The following is a 20,744-nucleotide window of genomic DNA, read 5'->3' as shown; positions in this document are numbered from 1 at the left end:
AAACTAACGATCATATTAGTCATGATTTCAGAGTTTATAAATAATCACATTCAACCCGGACACTAAGAAACAGTTTTCTGTTCAGGTTTTATGGTCTCTCTGAGAAGTGTTAATTAATATCTATCCTGTGGAATAAATCTTTGAGAAGAATTAAGAAAATCAAATACCAGATTCTGCAACTAAGACTCCTAGACGCAATTTGGTAGGATGCTGAAAATAAAGCTGAATTCCAAAGATATTCAAGCTTATGAACACATCACAATTCAATCTCAAGCTTAAATTGTGGTTCCAGTTCATTCACACCTTAAGCAAGCGCTGTAAATAAAAAATCATAAGTTAAAATTTAAAATAGTTTCTATTCGATATGTCAAAAAGCAGATGTGTTCTGAAGTCTAAATGACTATAGAATCACATTGTGACAGTGATGATGAAAGTAAACATTATGTACCAAGAGACAGTTCATTGGAGAAAATTGAGATCAGAGGCCATATGTTGATGCTAGATAAGAGAACCTGTGACCTCACATATGAACTCGAGAGGTGTGAATTAGAGAAGCAGTGATGGATCATTAACATGAAGAAGATTTGTACCTCAGATTGATGAGATTACTATACTCCTGGATCTGAGTGTACAACAGTCAGTTGAACAGTTCTTCACAATGCTAAATGAAAAGCATCCACTATGGTGTCCGCCAGGATCAGGCTGAGGATCAGCATATACGACTGCTGATAACTAACATAAAGAAGGTTGTTCAACCTAAGTATTCAAAAATATTCAGAGATTCTCATTTTTAAGAACTTCAATTTACACCAAGTACATATGTACTATGTTATTGAGTTTGTAATGGATTGAACATTCTTAATCCATGGGAAGTGACTGTATTGGGGGACATGGCTTTGTTGGAGGAGGTACATCACTGTGTGGGTAGACTATGAGGTCCTATTGTAGCTCTCTTCCATTCAAAAATAAACCCCTTTCTGCTTGCCGTTTTATCAAGATGTTAATTTTTTGGATATTTCAACAAAATCCCAGCCTACCATGCTATCATACTTCACACCAAAATAATGAACTAAAACTCTGAAATTCTAGGCTAGGCCCAGTTACATGTATTTGTAATAAAACTTGCTTATGTTACTGTGTCTTTTAAAAACAATGAAATGTAAACTAAGACAAGATTCTAACTCCCTGTGCTAAATGATCTTAAATACTTCCTTATTTATGTAAGTAAATAACTGAACTTATAATACAGAAAAATTGTCTAGCCACCACAATGCCTTCAGACTTGTAGATCCTGAACCAGACAAATTATATTCACTATTGACACTCATTTGCCCTATTTTGCAAATCCTCTAGTGTACACTAAGCTGCACTAGTGGGAATGTGCAAAACAATCATGCTACAGTCCAAACCCCCAAGTAACTGGCTATTAAGTCTGTCTGAAGGAATTATGTATGAATCACGTTCTGAATGGAAAATTATATACTCAGAAGAGGTAGATGGAGAGAGAGGACAGGGTAGAAGAGGTGAGGAGAGGACTGGGAATGGCAATCACATATGGGGATGTAGTGGGAAGAGATGTCTGTGAATGAGAATAGAAATCTGCTCCTGGTAGGGAGAAGGGTGAATCTCTAGTGACTAAATAAAACCCTGGCCCCGAAGGGTACATTGGAGGTCGAATAGTGTGACCCTATGTGATTCCTACCAGAAGGAGATATAGAGACTGAATTAGCAACCTCTTGTACCCCGAAAGAACTTCCAAATGAGAGATAGAAACATTAATTAACCCACAAAACCTTCAACCCAAAATGGTCTTGCCTGCAAGACTGAATAATTGTCTCCTGAGAGGCTTCATCCATCAGTAGACTGAGCAGATGCAAGGCCAAACAAAGGCAGAGCACAGGGAGTTGTGCGGAACAATGCGGAATAGAAGTGAACAAGAAAGAAGGGTTCAAGGACAACACAAGAAGACCCACACTGTCAAATACCTGGGTCCTTGGAGGTTTACCTGGGCCACCAACCTTGAAGATTTTAGAAACCAGACCTAGACCCCCTATAGATCTGTAGCAAATATGCATCTTGGTCCTCATGTGGGTCCCTATAAATAATAATACAAACTATCATTGTGTGTGGTGTAATATATAATTTGAATGATGAATGTGTGTGCCCTTAATTTGTACCATAAATTTTCGGGATTGAGAGTTCATCTTGATAGATTTAACCTTTGATGAATTAAAAGGGTCCCTCCTTATCTTATTAAATGACTTTTGGTTAATACTCTGTTTTATTCTATATCAGAATGGCTACTCCAGCTGGTTGGCTCAAACCAATTGCTTGAAAAGTTATTTCCCAAACTTTTAATCTGACGTAGTACTTGACTTGGTTGCAGAGATGAGTTCCCTGTATCCAGCAAAATTTTGGGTCCTCTGAAATGTGGCTGAGGTAAAGTAGGCAGGTGAGAGACTCTGCAGGATTCTTGGCCCTGCTCATCAGAGCCATCAACAATTCAAGCCACTGATTAATTTTTTAAAGGCCTCCAATAAAACTACATTGCAAAACAATGGGAAAGAAACAGAATGGGAAGACTAAAATCGTTGAACAGGCAGAGCCTGATGAATCTGTGGTAGGTAAAGTACTGGACCGTCAAGTAGTGAATGATTTAAGAGGCCAGCTGCTGTTCTACAGAGGAAGGACTTAGTCAGCTAGACTGTGTAAATGTTTCTCTGATGAAACAAGATTTTTTGCAGAAAGTTAAGATCTGTATAAAAGGTTAGGATTCATGGAATCTGTTTGATGTGGAAATAGAATCATGGCTGGAACTGATATTGGTAGTTTAAGACCTGCTCAATAAGTGAGTGAACAAAATTTGCTAATATCAATTAATGACCTGCATGCTTTTCATTTACCCGAACTCATATCTTACTGATAGGATCAATCTTGTCAGTATTTGGGTTCTGGTTCAATGAGCCAGAAAATAACTTTGTTGTTTCAGAATGTCATTCAACTGTATATTTGCTTTATAGTAAATAATGGTAAAGAGTGGTCTATATATAGTTTTATATTCCATTTAAAAATGAAGAGTCCTCTTTAGGTATCCAGTCTGATAGTCTATGTCTTTTTATTGGGGACTTGATGCTAAGAGATATTCAGGAATAATGACTGTTGTTTCCTGTTATTCTTGTTGTTAAAGTTAGAATTATATTTGTGTGCCTTTCTTCTTTGGTTTTGTTGCAAGAGGATTTTTATTATTACTTTAACTAATGTGTGGGTTTTCCTGCTTGTGTTGGAGTTTTCCATCTATTATCCTTTGTGAGGCTGGATTTCTGAATGGATATTGTGTAAACTTGGTCTGGTCCTGGAATATCTTGGTTTCCCCATTTACAGTAACTGAGAGTTTTGCTGGATATAGAAACCCGGGTTGGCATTTGAGTTCTCTTAGTGTCTGTATGACCTCTATTCTGTATCTTCTATCTTTCATTGTTTCTTTTTATTTTGATTAAAACTATTTTATTGTCTTTAATCCTTTTTTTACAGCACCCCACACACACCACCAGACCTCCACGCTCCTTGGAGCCCCAAGCCTTTTTTTTTTCTTTTTTTTTTAAGGTTTGATACTCTGCATTAAGGTCTTACTAGTTACAATGAGCAAAAAGTACAAGTAAAACAGGATGTAACCTGGAATTAGTCAACATTTTTTTGGTGTGTAAGGATTGAGCATAATGTTATTTTTTTGTTTGTTTTGTTTTCTTTTTTTAAAAACAACTTTATTTTACAAAACAAAGATAAATGTACAGATTTTAAACATTTTGCTTAAAATTATACATTTTTGTCATTATTTTTTTCAGATTTTAACAAAATTTTTATATAAAACTATATGAATATATTTTTAGTCAGTATTTGATTTTTTTCAAGGTTTGATAGTATGCCTTGAAAACTTAATAGTTACAATGAGCTAAAGTACATGTAAACCAAAATGTAACATGGAAATAGTTAAAGATTTCTTGTTTTGTAAATATTTTTTGTTTTGTTTTGTTTTCTTTATTTCTTGGACTTCATACAGTCTGTGAGTTGTTTCTGGGGGAGTGCAAGCCTCTGGGGTTAGCATCCCACTATCAGTGACTGCATAATATGTCTGCTCTTTTGTGACTGGGTTATCTCACTCAGGATGATATTCTCTAGATGCAGCCATTTTCTTAAGAATTTGGTTAAGTCATTGTTTCTGGTGGCTGAGTAGTATTCTATTGTGTATATGTACCACAATTTTTGTATCCATTCATCTTCTGAAGGACATCTGGGTCCTTCCAGCTTCTGGCTATTATAAATAGAGCCGCTATGAACATTGTGATGCATATATCTTTGTTGTGTATTAAAGTGTCTCTGGGGTATATGCCCAGAAGTGGAATAGCTGGGTCTTCAGGTAGTACTATATCCAATTTTATGAGGTATTGCCAGACAGATTTCCAGAGTGGTTGTACTAGCTTGCAACCCCACAAACAGTGGAGAAGTGTTCCTCTTTCTCCGCAGCCTCAACAGCATCTGCTGTCATCTGAGTTTTGGATCTTGGCCAATCTGACTGGTGTGAGGTGGAATCTCAGGGTTGTTTTGATTTCCATTTCCCTGATGGCTAAGGATGTCGAGCACTTCCTCAGATGTTTCGCGTCCATTCGGTGTTCCTCAACTGAAAACGTTTTGTTTAGCTCTGTACCCCATTTTTAATGGGGTTATTTGATTCTCTGGTGTCTAGCTTTTCAAGTTCTTTGTATACCTTGGATATTAGGCCTCTATCTGATGTGGAGTTGGTACAACCTTTTCCCATTCTGTTGGCTGCTGTTTTGTTTTCTTGACAATGTCTTTAGCTTTACAGAAATATTTGCAATCTCATTAAGTCCCATTTGTTAATCTTTGACCTTAGAGCTTGAGCCATTGGTGTTTTGTTCAGGAAATTTTTTCCTGTGCCTATGTGTTCTAAGGATTACCCTACTTCCTCATCTAATAGTTTCAGTGTATCTGGTTTAATGTGGAGATCTTTGATCCACTTACACTTGAGCTTTGTACAAGATCAGAAAGGGTCTATTTTCATTCTTTTGCATGCTGAGTGCCAATTGGACCAGCACCATTTGTTGAATAGGCTGTCCTTTTTCCATTGAATGTTTACTGCCCCTTTGTCAAAAATCAGGTGACCATATACATGAGGGCTCATTTCTGGATCTTCTATTCTATTCCATTGATCCACATGCCTATTTCGGTACCAGTACCATGCAGTTTTCAGCACAATTGCCTTGTAATATAGCTTGAGGTCAGGGATAGTGATTCCCGCAGATGTTTTTTTGTTGTTGAGGATGGATTTCCCTATTCTAGGTCGTTTGTTATTCCATATGAAATTGCACATTGATCTTTCCAATTCCATGAAGAACTGCATTGGAATTTTGATGGGGATTGCATTGAATCTGTAGATTGCTTTTGGTAGGATGGCCATTTTTAAGATGTTGATCTTTCCAATCCATGAGCATGGGAGATCTTTTCATTTTCTGAGATCCTCCTCAATTTCTTTCTGTAGAGGTTTGAAGTTCTTGTCATACAGGTCCTTCACTTGCTTAGTTAGAGTCACACCAAGGTATTTCATAGATTTTGTGACGATTGTGAAGGGTACCTTTTCCCTAATTTCTTTCTCCACATGTTTGTCCTTTGAGTATAGGAAGGCTACTGATTTGTTTGAGTTAATTTTATATCCAGCCACTTTGCTGAACTTGTTTATCAGCTGTAGGAGTTCTCTGGTGGAATTTTTGGGGTCACTCAAGTACACTATCATGTCATCGGCAAAGAGTGATGTTTTTATCTCATCCTTCCAAATTTTTATCCCCTTGATCTCCTTTTGCTCTCTAATTCCTCCAGCCAGGACTTCCAGTACTATGTTGAATAGGTAGGGGGAGAGTGAGCAGCCTTGTCGAGTCCCTGATTTTAGTGGGATTGCTTCAAGTTTCTCGCCATTAAGTTTGATGTTGGCTGTTGGTTTGCTTTATATTGCTTTTATTATGTTTAAGTATGGACCTTGGATTCGTGTTCTTTCCAGGACTTTTAACATGAAGGGGTGTTGGATTTTGTCAAATGCTTTCTCAGCATCTAATGAGATGACCATATGATTTTGTTCTTTGAGTTTGTTTATATGGTGGATTATGTTGATGGATTTCCTTATGTTAAACCATCCCTGCATCCCAGGGATGAAGCCTACTCGGTCCTGATGAATGATAGTTTTCATGTGTTCTTGGATTCGGTTTGCAAGGATTTTGTTGAGTATTTTTGCATCAATGTTCATAAGTGAGATTGGTCTGAAGTTCTCTTTCCTGTAGGGTCTTTGTGTGGTTTAGGTACTAGGGTTTTTGTATCCTCAAAAAATGAGTAAGGTAGTATTCCATCTGATTCTATCTTGTGGAATAGTTTGGAGAGTATTGGTGTTATGTCCGCAATAAATGTCTGATAAAATTCTGCACTGAACCCGTCTGGACCTGGGCTTTTTTTGGTTGGGAGGCTTTTGATGACTTCTTCTATTTCTTTAGGTGTTATAGGGTTATTTAGATGGTTTACTTGGTCCTGGTTTAACTTTGGGATCTTGTATCTGTCTAGGAATTCGTCCATTTTTTTCAGATTTTCCTTTTGTGGAGTATAAGTTTTTGTAGTAGGATCTGATGATTTCTTGAATTTCCTTAGTTTCAGTTGTTAAGTCTCCACTTTCCTTTCTGATTTTGTTAATTTGTATACTCTCTTTTTGCCCTCTAGTTAGTCTGGCTAGGGGTTTATCAATCTTGTTGATTTTCTCAAAGAACCAACTCTTGGTTTTGTTGATTTTTTCAATGGTTCTTTTTGTTTCTATTTGGTCTATTTCTGCCCTAATTTTGATTATTTCTTGCCATCTACTCTTTTTGGGTATAATTGCTTCCTTTTGTTCTAGGGCTTGTAGCTGTCCTGTCATGTTGCTGATGTAAGCTCTTTCCAGTTTCTTTTTGGAAGCACTTAGGGCTATGAGTTTTCCTCTCAGTACTGCTTTCATTGCATCCCATAGTATTGGGTATGTTGTGTTTTCGTTTTCATTGAATTCTAGAAAATCCTTAATTTCTTTCTTTATTTCTTCTTTGACCCCGCTATAGTTTAATGGAGCATTGTTTAGTTTCCATGTGTATGTGGGCTTTTTGTTGTCTTTGTTGTTGTTAAAGACCAGCCATAGACCATGGTGATCTGAGAGAATGCATGGGAGTATTTCAATCTTCTTATATTGATGGAGTCTCGTTCTGTGTCCAATGATGTGGTCAATTTTCGAGAAGGTGTCATAGGGTGGTGAGAACAAGGTGTATTCTTTTACTTTAGGATAATATGTTCTGTATATATCTATTAATTCTAGTTGGTCCAAAGTCTCTGCTAGTTTTGCAGTTCCTTGTTCAGTTTCTGTTTCCATGATCTGTTCATTGGTGAGAGTGGGGTATTAAAGTCTCCCACTATTATTGTGTGGGGTGAAATGTGTTTTTTGAGCTTTAGTAGGGTTTCTATTATGAATGTGGGTGATTTTTAATTTGGAGCATATATGTTAAGGATTGCGAGTTACTCCTGACAGATTTCCCTGGTAATGAGTAAAAAGTGTCCTTCCTTATCTTTTTTGATAACTTTTGGTTGGAAATTTACTTTCTTCGATATGAGAATAGCCACCTCAGCTTGCTTCTTGGAGATGTTTGCTTGGAAGTTTTTTTCCCACCCTTTTACTCTGAGATAGTGTCTTTCTCTGTCTCTGAGATGAGTTTCCTGAATGCAGCAAAAGGCTGGATTTTGTTTATGTATCCAGTCTGATAGCCTATGTCTCTTTATTGGGGAGTTGAGTCCATTTATGTTAATAGATATAAAGGAATAGTTGTTTCTGTTTCCTGCCATTATTGCTTTTTTGCGTTGAGTTGTGTCTGTGTTTTTTCTTCTTTTGGTTTTCTTGTTTAGGAGTTTTCTTGTTTTTACTAGGCTGTATTTTCCCTCATTGTATTGGGTTTTCCACCTATAATTCATTGTAGTGCTGAGTTTGTGGTCAGATATTGTGTAAAATTTGATTTGTCTTGAAATATCTTTGTCTCTCCATCGATGGTGATTGATAGTTTTGTTTGGAATAGCATCTTGGGCTGGCACTTGTGCTCTCTTAGGGTGTGCATGATGTCTGTCCAGGCTCTTCTAGCTTTCATAGTCTCTGTTGAAAATCGGGTGTGAGTCTGATTGGTCTGCCTTTATATGTTACCTGACTTTTTTCCCTTACTGATTTTAGTATTCTTTCTTTGCTTTGGGCACTTCATGTTTTTACTATTATGTGTCGGGAGGTATTTCTTTTCTGGTGCAACCTATTTGGAGTTCTGAAGGCTTCTTTTACGCTCGTGGTCATCTAATTCTTGAGGGTAGGGAAGTTTTCTTCTACGATTTTGTTGAAGATATTTACTGTGCCACTTAGTTGATACTCTTCTCCCTCTTCTATTCCTATTATCCTTAGGTTCGGTCTTCTCATTGTCTCCTGGATTTCCTGGACATTTTGGGTTAGAACCTTTTTGTTTTTTGCATCTTCTCTGGCTGTTTTGTCTATGTTTGCAATGTTGTCTTCTGCCCCTGAGATTCTCTCTTGGATCTCTTTTAATCTATTGGAAATGCTTGCTTCTGTGACTCCTGATTTCTTTTTTTTTGGTGTTCTGCCTCTAGTGTGATCTCTTTTACCGTTTTCTTTATTGTGTCAATTTCCGTTTTAATTTCCCTCTTCCATTCCTTTATTTCTTTGGTTCTGTTTTCCTCTAGTTCTTTGAGTTCTTTGAGTGATTTTCTTGTTTCTTCTTTAAAAGCTTCTGAATCTTTTTGCTTTTCCTCCCTTTCTTGTTTAAGTATCTCTATCAGCCTCTTGAGGTATGATTTCAAGTCTGTGTCATCTTTTTCTGGAGTGTTTGGAATTCCGATGTTTGCTGTTATGGGAGAGCTGGGCTCTGGTGTTGCTAGATTGTCTTGGTTTCCTTGGGATATACTCTTTCGCTTTCCTCTTGCCATTTTGTTGTCAGTGTTATATGTTCTTGCCTTTCCCTTGTATCTGATCTGTGTCCCTGGATCTCCACTGGTCCAGGTGTCAGATGGGCTGAGCCCTGTTCTATGCCTCAGAGTCGTCGGGTAGAAACAGATGTTCCAAGGTTTTGTTACTGGTCGCTGGCTCAGGCAGGGCAGGGCAGGGCAAGGCAGAGGGTGCACTTTCCATGTGCACTTCGAAGAGATCTCTCTGCTCCCAGGCAGCCCAGGTCTCCCACCCACCAGTTGCTCAGCCTGTACAAGCCGTCATTTTGGGTTTTATTTTGTTTTTTTTTTCTTATTTGCTTGAGCTTCACACAGTCTATGAGTTGTTTCTGGGGCAGTCCCAGCCTCTGGGGTTAGCATTCCACTATCAGTGACTGCATATTATGTCTGTTCTTTTGTCACTGGGTTATCTCACTCAGGATGATATTCTCTAGATGAAACATTTTCTTAAAAATTTTGTAAAGTCATTGTTTCTGATAGCTGAGAAGTAATCCATTGTAAAATTTACCACAATTTTTGTATCCATTCATCTACTGAAGGACATCTGGGTTCTTTCCAGCTTCTGGCTATTATAAATAGAGCTGCTATGAACATTGTAGTACATGAATCTTTGTTGTATATTGGAGTGTCTCTGGGGTACATGCCCAGAAATGGAATAGCTGGATCTTCTGGTAGTACTATGTCCAATTTTCTGAGGAATCACCAGACTTATTTCCAGAGTGGTTGTATCAGTTTACAACCCCATCAACAGTGGAGAAGTGTTACTCTTTCTCCACAACCTCGCCAGCATCTGCTGTCATCTGAGTTTTGGATCTTGGCCAATCTGGCTGGTGTGAGGTGGAATGTCAGGGTTGTTTTGATTTGCATTTCCTTGATGGCTAAGGATGTCGAGCACTTTTTTAGATGCTTCTCAGCCATTCCATATTCCTTAATTGAGAACATTTTGTTTAGCTCTGTATCCCATTTTTTAATAGAGTTGTTTGATTCCCTGGTGTCTAGCTCTTGAGTTCTTTGTACACCTTGGATATTAGGCCTCTATCTGATGTGGAGTTGGTAAAGATCTTTTCCCATTCTGTTGGCTGCCTTTATATTTTCTTTACAATGTCCTTAGCCTTACAGAAACTTTGCAATCTCATTAACTCCCATTAGAGCTTGAGCCATTGGTGTTTTGTTAAAAACAGTTTCTCCTGTGCCTATGTGTTCTTAGGTTTTCTCTACTTTCTCTTCTAATAGTTTCAGTGTACATGGTTTAATATTGAGATCTTTGATCCACTTGCACTAGAGCTTTGCACAAGGAGATAAGAAAATGTCTATTTTCATTCTTGTGCAGGCTGAGTGCCAGTTGGACCAACACCATTTGTTGAAGAGGCTGTCCTTTTTCCATTGAATGTTTACTGCTCCTTTGTCAAAAATCAAGTGGCCATATACTTGAGGGCTCATTTCTGGATCTTCTATTCTATTCCATTGATACACGTGCCTATTTCTGTGCCAGTACCATGCAGTTTTCAGCACAATTGCCTTGTAATATAGCTTTAGGTCAGGGATAGTGATTCCCGCAGATGTTTTCTGGTTTTTGAGGATGGATTTCACTATTCCAGGTCTTTTGTTATTCCAGATGAAATTTCACATTGATCTTTCCAACTCAATGAAGAACTGGGTTGGAATTTTGATGAGGATTGCATTGAATCTGTAGATTGCTTTTGGTAGGATGGCTATTTTTAAAATGTTGATCCTTCCAATCCATCAGCATGGGAGATCTTTCCTTTTTCTGAGATCTTCCTCAATTTCTTTCTTTAGAGGTTTGAAGTTCTTGTCATACAGGTCCTTCACTTGCTTAGTTAGAGTCCCATCAAGGTATTCCATAGTTTTTGTGACTATTGTGAAGGGTACCTTTTCCCTAATTTCTTTCTCCACATGTTTGTCCTTTGAATATAGGAAGGCTACTGATTTATATGATTTAATTTTATATCCAGCCACTTTGCTAAACTTGTTTATCAACTGTAGGAGTTCTCTGGTGCAATTTGTGGGGTCACTTAAGTACACTATCATGTCATCTGCAAAGAGTGGTGTTTTTACTTCTTCCTTTCTGATGTGTATCCCTTTGATTTCCTTTTGCTGTCTAATTGCTCCAGCCAGGACTTCCAGTACTATGTTGAATAGGTAGGGGGAGAGTGGGCAGCCTTGTCGAGTTACTGATTTTAGTGGGATTGCTTCAAGATTCCCACCCTTAAGTTTGATGTTGACTGTTGGTTTTCTGTATATTGCTTTTATTATGTTTAGGTATGGACCATGGATTCCTGTTCTTTCCATGACTTTTAACATGAAGGCGTGTTGAATTTTGTCAAATGCTTTCTCAGCATCTAGTGAGATGACCATATGATTTTGTTCTTTGAGTTTGTTTATATGGTGGATTATGTTGATGGATTTTTTTATATTAAACTATCCCTGCATCCCAGGGATGAAGCCTACTTGGTCTTGGTGAATGATAGTTTTGATGTGTTCTTGGATTTGGTTTGCAAGGATTTTGTTGAGTATATTTGCATCAATGTTCATAAGTGGGATTGGTCTGAAGCTCTCTTTTCTTGTAGGGTCTTTGTGTGGTTTAGTAACGAGAGTTATTGTAGCCTCAAAAAAATGAGTTAGGTAGTATTACGTCTGATTCTATCTTGTGGAATAGTTTGGAGAGTATTGGTGTTATGTCCGCAATAAATGTCTGATAAAATTCTGCACTGAACCCGTCTGGACCTAGGCTTTTTTTGGTTGGGAATCTTTTGATGACTTCTTCTATTTCTTTCGGTGTTATGGGATTATTTAGATGATTTACCTGGTCCTGGTTTAACTTTGAGATTTTGTATTTGTCTAGGAATTCATCCATTTCCTCCATATTTTCCAACTGTGTGTAGTATAGGCATTTGTAGTAGGATCTGATGATTTCTTGAATTACTCAGTTTCAGTTGTTATGTCTCCACTTTCCTTTCTGATTTTGTTGTTATTAATAGTCAGCCTTCGAGCATGGTGATCTGATAGCATTAGAGCATCTCATCCTTCTTATATCTATTGATACTTGTTTGTGATGATTGTATGGTCAATTTTGGAGAAGGTGCCTTGAGGTGCTGAGAAGAATGTATGTACTTTTGCTTTAGGATGAAATGTTCTGTAGATTTTATTAATTCCAATTGTTTCATTATTTTGGCTAGTTTCACTGAATTCTTGTTTAGTTTGTTTCCATGATCTGTCCATTGATGAGAGGGTGTGTTAAGGTCTCCCCCTATTATTTTGTGGTATGCCATATGTTTTTTTGAGGTTTAATAGGGTTTATTTATGAATATGGGTTCTCTTGTGTTTGGAGCATATATGTTAAGATTTGACAGTTCCTCCTCTCAAATTTTCTCTGTATTAAGTAATAAGTGTCTTTCCTTATCTATTTTGATAACTTTTGGTTGAAAGTCTACTTTATTCAATATAAGAATGGCCACTTCAGCTTGCTTTTTGGGGCCATTTGCTTGGAAGGTTTTTTTCCCAACCTTTCACTCTGAGATAGTGTCTGTCTTTGTCTCTGAGATGAGTTCCCTGTATGCAGCAAAATGCTGGATTCTTTTCATGTATACAGTCTGATAGCCTATGTCTTTTTATTGGGGAGTTGAGTCCATTCATGTCAACAGATATTAAGGAATAGTGGTTGCTGTTTCCTGATATTTTTGCTTTTAGAGGAAGAATTGTGCCTGTGTGTCTTTCTTCTTTTGGTTTTCTTCCTTAGGTGTTTTCTTCTTTTTACTAGGATGTAGTTTCCCTCCTTGTACTGAGTTTTCCACCTATAATTCATTGTAGTGCTGTGTTTGTGGTCAGATATTGTGTAAATTTAGTTTGTCCTGGAATATCTTGGTCTCTCCATCTATTGTGATTGAGAGTTGTGCTGGGTACAAAGCTTCGGTTAACACTTGTGTTCTTTTAGCGTCTGCATGATGCCTGTCCAGGATGTTCTAGCTTTCATAGTTTCTGTTTAAAAGTTGTGTGTGATTCTGATTGGTCTGCCTTTATATGTTACATGGCCTTTTCTCCTTACTGCTTTTAGTATTCTTTCTTTGCTTTGGGTACTTGGCATTTTGACTATTAGGTGTCAGGAGGAATTTCTTTTCTGATCCACTCTATTTGATGTTCTGTAGATTTCTTTTATGTTCTTGGTCATCTCATTCTTAAGAGTTTTCTTCTATGATTTTGTAGAAGATATTTACTGTGCCTCTTAATTGATATTCTTCGCTCTCTTCTGTTCCTATTATCCTTAGGTTTGGTCTTCTCATTGTGTACTGGATCTCCTGGATATTTTGGGTTAGGAGCATTTTGGCTTTTTTCATATTCTCTAACTGTTTTGTCTATGTTTTTCATGTTGTCTTCGGTACCTGAGATTCTCTCTTCCATCTCTTGTAGTCTGTTGGAGATGTTTGCATCTGCGACTGCTGATTTATTTTTTAGGTTTTCTACCTTTAGGCTTGTCTCTTTCAGTGTTTTCTTTATTTTTTCCATTTCCATTTTAAATTTTTTCCTCAATTCCTTCATCCCTTTGCCTCTGTTTTCCTCTAGTTCTTTGACTTCTTTGACTGCTTTTCTTATTTACTCTTTAAAAGCTTCTATTTCTTTATGCTTTTCCTTCTGTTCTTGTTTAAGGATCTCTATCATCATCTTGAGATATGACTTCAGGTCTGATTCTTCTTTTTCTGGAGTATTTGGCATTCCACTGTTTGCTGTGTTGGGAGAGCTGGGTTCTGGTGTTGCCAGGTTGTGTTGGTTTAATTGGGTAAGTTCTTTCACTTTCCTCTTGCCATTTTGTTGTCTGTGATTATACCTGGTCTTGTCATCAGTGATTAGTTCCTGTCTCTCCCGTGTACCTGGCCTGTGTCCCTAGATCCCCATTGTTTTTGGTGGGAGATGGCCCGAGCATTTGGTCCTCACGCATGGGCCCTCAGGGTGGAATCCGTGTCCCTATGGCAGAGTTCCTGCTCCCTTGAAACAATCAGAGCGGGTGGGGTTTCTTTCAGTGTTCTGTACCCAGAGCTCTCTGTGCCCTGGCTATTCACAGTACAGTCTCCTCACATTGATGTCACATTAAGAACATACATTAGCATCAAAGACATTGAAGAAACATACATGAGAATCAAAGATATACCCTATCTCAGAGTAAAAGCCTAGAAAAAAAAATCCAAGCAAATGTTCCCAAGAAACAAGCTGGAGTTTGTAAACTAGGCCTTTAAAATAGACTTTCAACAAAATTCTAAAAAGATATGAGAAGGACATTGCATATACATCAAAGAAACAATAACTACAAAGATGAAGCCATGACTCTGAACATCTATGCCCCAAAAGCTAAGGCAGCAAAGAATCAAATTCCAGACAGAAATCAACCAATTAGAAAAAAAGATAACAATTGGAAGAATCAACAAAATTGAGAGCTTGATCTTTGAGAAAATCAACAATATACATAAACCCATAGCCAGCTAACTAATAGACACAGAGACAGTATACAAATTAAGAAAATCAGAAATGAATAGGAAGACATAAAAACAAAAAGTGAGAAAATTAAAAATTCATCAGATCCTACTACAAAACACTATGCAAAACTGAAAGATCAGGATAAAATGGATGATTTTCTAGTCAGGTTCCAGAAAATACAGTCATGTGAGGATCAAATAAACTGGCTTAACAGGCTCATAACCTGAACAAAATAGAAGCAGTCATTAAATTTTTTTCAACCAAAAGTAGACCAGGGCCAGATGGTTTACTGCAGAGTTATATCAGATTTTCAGGAACCTAATATAAACACTTTACATATTTTACCACAAAATATAAACACAAAGAACACTAATTAATTTATTCTATGAATCAATGCTAACATTTAAAACTAAACCACATAATGACCCAACCAAGAAAGAGAACATCAAACCAATTTTCCTTATGAACATGGATGCAAAAATACTCAATAAAAGTATTGCAGAAAAAAGGCAAGAAAACATTCAAACAGTCATTCACAATGATAAAGTAATCTTTATCAAGGAATGCAGAGATGTTTTAATATAAAAGAATCAGTCACATAATCAAAATCACAGAAAAAAATTACATAATAACCTCATGCTGAAAAAGCCTCTGACGTTATACAACTTCTGTCTTTCTTAAAAGTCTTGGGGACATCAGTAATTCAAGGCACATACCTAAATATAACAAAAGCAATATACAGAAAATCAAGAGTCAATATCAAATGAAATGAGAGATTTTTTAAGAAATACCACTTAAAGGGGGTCAAGAGAAGGCTGCCCACTCTCTATTTAATATAGTTCTAGAAGATCTACCTACAGCATCAAGACAACAAAAGGAGATCAAGAGATACAAACTTGAAAGGAAGAAGTCAAGGTCTCACTAATTGTGAATGAAGGGATAGTATACATAAGCTGTGCCAAAATTCTACCAGAGAACTTCTACAGCTGATAAACAACTTCAACAGAATGGCTGCATATAAAACTATCTCAAACAATCAGTAGCCTTCTTTTATATAAATGACAAATGAACAGAGAAAGAAAATAGGGAAACAGCACCATTCACAATAGTCACTGTCAGGACAAGTTAATAACTAGCAGGCCATCTTCCTGAGATGGTCTGCTTCAGATTATAATATAATCTGTGACAGAGTCACTCTTATCAGCAATGACCAAACAGAATTCATTTTAGGAAAGATTCCTGCTACTAATATGCTTTTCCTTTTATTGTTAAACATCTAAAATTATCACTAGGCATTAGCCCATCCTTTGAGTAGATCTAGCCAGATCTAAAAAGATGTATTTCTTTTACAATGGTGCTACATAGAAAAATAGATAACTTCTTAAGTCTTAATGATGACCGTATAAGAATTTCTAAAATTATATCAGTGATTATTAAGCTCTTTTATACTAGTACGGCTATTAGGTCACTTCTGATGCTCAAAACTGCAATGAGAACTCTAAATCCCTGATGGATCAACGGCTAATAGCTCTTAGACAGTACCCAGACTTTCTCCTACTCAGAGCACATTCCAAGAAGTTGCAAAACAATCAAGCAAATGTCATAAAAAAGAACTAACAATTCATATAGGTGCTAGAACAGATGATAAAATAATGACTGGGATTTCCTATGCAAAACCTCACTAATAACGTAGTTGTGGTTTTCGTCTTTCAGTGGACCTGTGGAGCTCTGACAGGTGAAGAATGTTTATCCAGATAATTACTCCTAATGGGTGTGTATGTAAACATGCTCTGTTGTAAACGTCTCTATCAATTTATGATTTGATTTTTGTGTGAATTTGTAATAAACTTTTTAATGTGATCATGTATTCTGAAAGTTGTTTTAAGTGCTGAGGAAAAGGGGAAGAGTTAGAAGAGCAGAAAATAACTGAACACAGAAAAACTGAGCTGACATAGGAACTGAGTTGAAGAGAAATTTTTTAAACAGAACACTTCATAGACAAAGAGATGAGAGAAGAATAATTTTCCTTTCCCCACTTAAAAGAATTTTTTCCTTCCCCCACCTTAGGATCTATAGGCTATTTCCCTTAGCTCTCATAACAAGCTTTTTACAACTTAGTAATTTAAATGCTATAATCACTTTTCAAAGTGTTCCATTTTTCTTCCTGCAACTTTCAACTAGCAGGCTAAAAATTAGAGCTGTGTCATTACTGCTGATATAAAACATAAGCTTTTGATTCTTTGCTGTTTTAGGAAGATGTGATAAATGACGGGAAAAATGCTGTTTCTGGCCTCAGAAAATTACAAAGTCACATCAGCTACAGTAGCAAGTTAATTTAGAAAAATAAACCTTTAATATCGTTCAGCAACCATAAATATCTCTTAAGACAAGTCTTAAACTCTGGATGTTCTTCTCCAAAACAGCATCAAAAGAATCTTCAAGGTTGCACTGAGGGGTCCCCAGATGTTGGGATGCGCCAGGCTGGGCAGACATGCTGCGGGCTGCTCGCACTGCAGCTGGACCCTCCCAGGGCAGCAGCCAGAGGTCCCTGCACATCCCTGAACCGTGTTGTTAGCACACTGTGCTGCGGCCTCCTGGCCGGGTCTGGTCACGCTGGCTAGTAGGAGGACCACTGCAGCTGGAGGGCCAGAGGTTTGACCCAGGAACCTGGCAGTGTGGGGCAGCTGACCCTGGCTGGATTGTACTGAGGGTGCTATCAAGTGGCTCTATGCAGCCCGGGCACTGCGACTGACTCTGGGCAACCCGAATCCGGGCACGTGGCCCAGCATCGTCTGTCTTTGCCCAGTGTAGCCCTTCGCTGGTGCCCAGGACTTCAATGAACGAATAGCCTGCAACCTAGTGTTGCTATTGGCCGAGAGCCCAGACCTAGCTGGGTTCTGCTGCATGCCTTGGAGTCCCCGCGAGTGCTGGGCCATTTTCCTGCAGGCCACACTGCACCTCGACATAAACCGCAGAATTGCTGCCTTCTGTTTTGAACTGCACGAGGACCAACGTGAGAAAATGTCTTCTCGGGCCCAAGGTCTTGGTGTGGATGGTGCCTGTATGCCCCGCAGTGATGCTGAGCTCCTTCTGGCTGCATGTACCAGTGACATTGTGATCCATGGGACCATCCATGGGGTCGCACATGACATGCAGCTGCAAGAATCAGTCATCACTGTAGTGGCCACTCCTGTCAACAGCCAGACACTGCCACTGTTTCAGGGAGAGAGCTGGGAGGGCCAGGCCTCGATTTGTACCTTGTTGTGCTGTAGTGTGAGTCCTCGCCCATGCCGCTTCCTCTTCATGGGCTGGAGGCGATCTGGAGAAGCTTGGCTGGGCTGTGCTCCCCGCTTCCAAGAGTTCAGCCATGTCTATTCAGCTGCTCTCTTGGCCCACCGCAACCCATGTGAACTGGCCCTGGACTGAGAGACCTGGGGGCAAGCCCTGGATGGATTCCTCTGGGGATGGGATTTGGGGAGGGGTGATAGAAGTGTGGTAAGGGTGTGGCTCAGAGGACATCCTGGTATCTACCCACAATGAGGTGGTAGAATACTAAATAGCTTGGATTTAAGGTCCAGGTGTACCCCACTCTGAGAGGGTGTTGTTGTACACATTTTTTTCTAAAAAGGGCTGAGGCTTCCACTTTTTGACCTTTTTTTTTTTTTTTTTTTTTTTTTTTTTTTTTTTTTTTTTTTTTTTTTGAGCTTCATATTGTCTGTGCCTTGTTTTTTTTTTCGGGGGGGGATTTACAGAGTTTTCTGGGGCTAGTATTTAATTATCAGTGACTACATATTATGTCTGTTCTTTTTTGACTGGGTTACCTCTCAGGATGATATTCTCTACATACATCTATTTTCCTAGAAATTTCATAAAGTCATTGTTTCTAATAGCTGAGTAGTACACCACAGTGTAAATATACCACAATTTCTGTATCCATGCATCTATTGAAGAGCATCTGGGTTATTTCTATCTTCTGCCTATTATAAATAAGGCTGCCGTAAACATAGTGGATCATGTGACCTTGCTATAGGTTGGAGCATCTTTGGGATATATGACCAGGAGTAGGATAGTTAGGTTTTCAGGCAGTACTATGTTCAATATTCTGAGGAACTGCCAGATTGATTTCTAAAGTGGTTGTACCAGATTACAACCCATCCAACAGTGTAGGAGTGTTCCTCTTTCTCTGCATCCTTGCCAGCATCTACTGGCATCTGAGTTTTTGATCTTAGCCATTCTGACTGGTGTGAGGTGGAATCTCAGGTTTGTTATGAATTGCATTTTCCTGATGACTAAAGATGTCGAGCATTTCCTTAGGTGGTTCTCAGCCATATTCCTCAATTGAGAATCCCTTGTTTAGCTCTGTACCCCATTTTTAATATGATTGTTTGATTCTCTGCATTGTAACTTCTTGAGTTCTTTCTATATATAGGATATTAGACCTCTATCATATGTGGGATTGGTAAAGATCTTTTCCCAATGTGTTGGCTACCATTTTGTTTTCTTGACAGTGTTCTTAGACTTACAGAAACATTGCAATCTCATTAAGCCCTATTTATCAATTCTTGATCTTAGAGTAAAAGCCATTAATGTTCATTACAGGAAATATTCCCCTGGGACTATGTATTCTAATGTTTTCTCCACTTTCTCTTCTAAGAGTTTTCAGTGGACCTGGTTTTATGTGGAGATTTTTGAACCACCTGAACCCGAGATTTGTACAAGGTAATAGGAAAAATCTAATTTGCATTTTTCTGTATGCTGACTGCAAGTTGGACCAACACCATTTGTTGGAGAGGCTGTTCTTTTTCCATTGAATGTTTTCAGCTTTTTCAAAAATCAGGGTGACCATATGTGTGGGAGTTCAGTTCTGGATCTTCTAGTCTGTTCCATTGATCTACCTGCCCATCTCTGTACCAATACCATGCAGTTTTTAACAAACTTGCTTTGTAATATAGCTTGAGCCCATTGATGGTGTTTCCCAAAGAAGTTTTATTTTTGTTGAGAATAGATTTTGTTATTATAGGTTTTTTGTTATTCCAGATGAATTTGCAAATTGCTCTTTCCTACTCGATGAAGAATTGAGTTGGAATTTTGATGGGGATTACATTGAATGTATAGATTGTTTTTGGTAAGATCTCCATTTTTACAATGTTGATTCTTCCAATCCATTAGCATGGGAGTTTTTTCCATCTTCTGAGATCTTCTTCTACTTCCTTCTTCAGAGATTTGAAGTTCTTGTAATATAGGCCCTTCAATTGCTTAGTTAGGGTCACACCAAAGTATTTTATAGTCTTTGTGAATATTGTGAAGGTGTCAATTCCCTAATTTCATTCTCAACCTGTTTATCCATTGTGTGGACAAATGAAGTTTATTTATTTTAGTTAATTTAATATCTAGCCACTTTGCTGAACTTTTTTTCAGCGATTACCATTTTCTGGGGGAGTTTTTGGAGTCACTTAAGTATACTATCATGTCATCTGCAAATAGTAATATTTTGACATCCTCCTTTCTGTTTTGTATCCCTCTGTTTTTTTTCTGTCTAATTGCTCTGCCCACGACACCCAGTACTATATTGAATAGGTAGGGGGAAAGTGGGCAGCCTTGTCAAGTCCCGGATTTTAGTGAGATTGCCATTTGTTTGCTGTATATTGCTTTTATTATGCTAAGGTAGGTTCCTTGGATTCCTGCTCTTTCCAAAACTTTTGACATGAAAGGGTGTTGAATTTTGTCAAATGCTTTCTCAGAATCTAGTGAGAGGATCATATGATTTTTTTTTCTTTGAGTTTCTTTATAGGGTGGATTGCATTGATGGATTTCAGTATATTGAACTATCCTTGCATCCCAGTGAGAAAGCATATTTAATCATGGTTAATGATACTTTAGATGTGATCTTGGATTTGGTTTGCAAGAATTTTATTGTGTATTTTTGCATCAATGTACATAATGGAGACTGCTCTGAATGAAGTTCTCTTTCCTTGTAAGGTCCTTGTGTGGTGTAGGAATGAGAGTTCTTGTGGCTTGGAAGAATGAGTTAGGTAGTGTCCCATCTGACTCTATTTTGTGAAATAGTTTGGAAAATATTGATATTAGGTCATCAATAATGTGTGATATAATTCTGCACTGAACCCATCTGGTCCTGGGCTTTTTTTGTTTGGGAGGGTTTTTATGACTGCTTCTATTTCTTTAAGTGTTATGGAATT

The 20,744-nt window shown here is 38.0% G+C and overlaps 1 pseudogene across 1 annotated transcript; it reads left to right on the top strand.

The window, feature by feature from the left end:
- The first annotated feature begins 17,018 nt into the window (after window positions 1-17,018).
- LOC308418164 (meteorin-like) lies at window positions 17,019-17,973 on the top strand (annotated as a pseudogene). The gene has a single exon. The product of its transcript is annotated as a meteorin-like (transcript).
- Window positions 17,974-20,744: the final 2,771 nt, after the last annotated feature.

Source organism: Micromys minutus (genome assembly GCF_963924665.1).
Source record: "Micromys minutus genome assembly, chromosome: 1".
Classification (NCBI taxonomy): domain Eukaryota; kingdom Metazoa; phylum Chordata; class Mammalia; order Rodentia; family Muridae; genus Micromys; species Micromys minutus.
The sequence above is the reverse complement of the archived record's forward strand: the minus strand, read 5'-3'. Positions and strand labels throughout refer to the sequence as shown.